This window comes from Alosa pseudoharengus, unplaced genomic scaffold, assembly GCF_046254945.1.
Source record: "Alosa pseudoharengus isolate Yale_2024_CS ecotype anadromous, Long Island Sound unplaced genomic scaffold, YU_APseudo_1.1 YU_APseudo_1.1_scf_8, whole genome shotgun sequence".
Lineage (NCBI taxonomy): Eukaryota > Metazoa > Chordata > Actinopteri > Clupeiformes > Clupeidae > Alosa > Alosa pseudoharengus.
This window is the reverse complement of record NW_027468870.1, coordinates 14833667-14836161: the sequence shown is the minus strand read 5'-3', so window position 1 is coordinate 14836161 and position 2495 is coordinate 14833667. Positions and strand designations below refer to the sequence as shown.

At 40.5% G+C, this 2495-nt stretch overlaps 1 pseudogene; it reads right to left on the bottom strand.

Annotated features, from left to right (window-relative positions):
- Nucleotides 1–1328: 1328 nt before the first annotated feature.
- On the bottom strand, nt 1329–2272 carry LOC143112600 (olfactory receptor 10G4-like; annotated as a pseudogene).
- Nucleotides 2273–2495: the final 223 nt, after the last annotated feature.

Here is a 2495-nt window from a genome sequence, read left to right as displayed (position 1 = left end):
GCTGGTATTGTGTTTCCTGAATTCTTACATTCAGGCATTCAAATGAAATGTAATTAAATAGCATATCAATCATGCAACAATGCAAAAACAATGAAACTAGTGTAGGCCTAATTATATTTTACATTAGTAAAGCAGTACTCTGATGTGCATGCTTTCACAAACTTTTGTAAACAATCTTAGCACTTTAAACATTGACTGTTTTGAAGTGCATGTAGGCAATATAGTATAAAAATAATAATTGTGATATCATTACAATTTGATAGGGGTTGGGAGGAGGGGGTGGGTTCATGTAGGTGGGCCCTATGACCCCAAAGTATGCCTTGACTGGGCCTCAGGTCAAAGAAGTTTGAGAAATGCTGATGTAGACAACAAAGCAGCAAGGAGGCGTCGTGTGATCATTTAAACAAGTTTTATGACGAGGTCGATGAGGGTGGGAAAAATCGTACATTTCTGTGCAAACTTTGCCCGCACTTCAGTCACATTGTCTTTTAAGAAAATGCAGTCCTTTTTTCGGTTCCAGCAGCCAACAACCTCAGAACTGACCCTTCAGGCCTCTCAGGAGGCGCTGGCCTTTAACCGCAGCCAGAAGAGAGTCAGCAGAAATTTGATTGCCTTTAAAAAATCTGACTTCTTAAAAAATCTTAAACTGGCTGCATTACGTGATTATTTCTGAGATTCTGATACGTTTTTAACCATGACCTATACACAGTTCTGGTTTGAAAATGTATCTCTTAAAATAATCACTTTATGCAGTCAGCTTAAGATGGCTTACTAGCAACTAACTAATTACCCTAGCAACAACCTAGAAACCACCCCTGTAATGTCAACCTAGCGACCACCATAGCAACCAGCATAGCAACCATGTTATTTATGCGTTTTAGCTTATTGGATGTTGCGTTAATGCAGACAACTTTTGATCCGTGTGCCCGATTTTCATAAATGAGGTACCGTTGGAATCCTTGGATGAGGCCGAGTTCCGTGCCACTGATCAAACCCACTCTTGCAGTTCCTCGGAACCGCAATTCTAGTTATAACTAAAGCCCTGCTTCTGGAAAAATGTCTAGGGGAATCAAATCAAAGCCTACGTGATGTTTACTAGGAAAATGGTCCATTCATTGCCCCCCCCCCCCCCCCCAATATGAGCAGTCTAGATCCGGGCCTGTGTCACATATACTGAATTTGTCATTTATTTGAATTCAACTTAATCCAGTGTTTTTATCAGATTGACACTAATATTTAATCAATTGTAGCGGTACATTTTTTGTTACATTGTACAGAGGATCTGTAGTAATGTAGAATATAATTAGCTCTCATTCAATTGTTGTAAGTCATTTAACTGCTATGCGGTTTTGAGTCAACAATTTAATCAGACGTGTTCTTAGTTCTTTTGTCGTTACGCAGTAAGTTACTGGGTTGATGAGAGGTGGCAGCATTGAAGCAATAATCACTACAGCATTCCTCTCTGGTTCAGATGAACCCCTATTCTAGTCAACAGTACAATGACGAGCTTTGGAGCATAGTAACTGGTGCACACAATGACATGTGAAATACAAGTACTGGACATTTTCTTTCGACTTCCCTTGTCTGATAACCTTAATACAGTGACAACAATAACAACATATGTTAGAAAGATCAGGGTAAAATGGCCACCCAGCAGCCACGACCCTAGGATCACAGCAACAATAAAATAGGGTTCTGGCTCCACACAAGACGCTCTTACCATTGCAGGATAGTCACAGAACACATATCTAACTATGGGCTGACAGTATGGAAGCCCATCGGCCACTCCAGTCACAGCACCCATTGCTGCAATAGCTATTAGCCAAGTTACTACTATAAGTATGATACTGCGCCTGTTTGTGAGGATGTTGTGGTATCTGAGTGGCCACTTAATTGCGAGCATTCGATCCACGGCCATCAAGATTATTGCAAGGCATCCTGTGATGTCCCCGAGATGATAGATGTACATAGTGGAGGCGCACGAGTAGTAGGACATTGTTTTCATTTCAAGAAGAAGCACAGATATCATTGTTATACTCGCAGCAGTAGTAAACATTATATCAACAAATGCCAAGTTGCAGATGAAGATGTACATGGGAGAGTGCAGCCGCCTGTCTGAAATGATAAAGCTTATATTGGTGGTACAAAAGATTAATATTAAAACATAAGTAATCATGATGATGGAGCCAAGAAGTTTCTGATGTGGTAGATGGTCGAAGCCTGTGATGGTCAATTCAGAGACTCTGACTATTGAATCATTTGTGGTACCCATGTTTGACATATACTGTAAACATCATTCAAAGGTATCCAAAAGATATCTATCCATAGTTCATCATCATAACAAAGTCTGGGTGAGAATGAGTTATTCAGTACTTTACATGGTAGAAGTCTTCAGTTTCCCTCATGAATCATGACTGTTGGGTGTTCTTCTTTTGAGGGGACAGCTTGTCGGGTTTTATATGTAGTCCTATGAAGGTCCGCTGGGCTCATCGCTG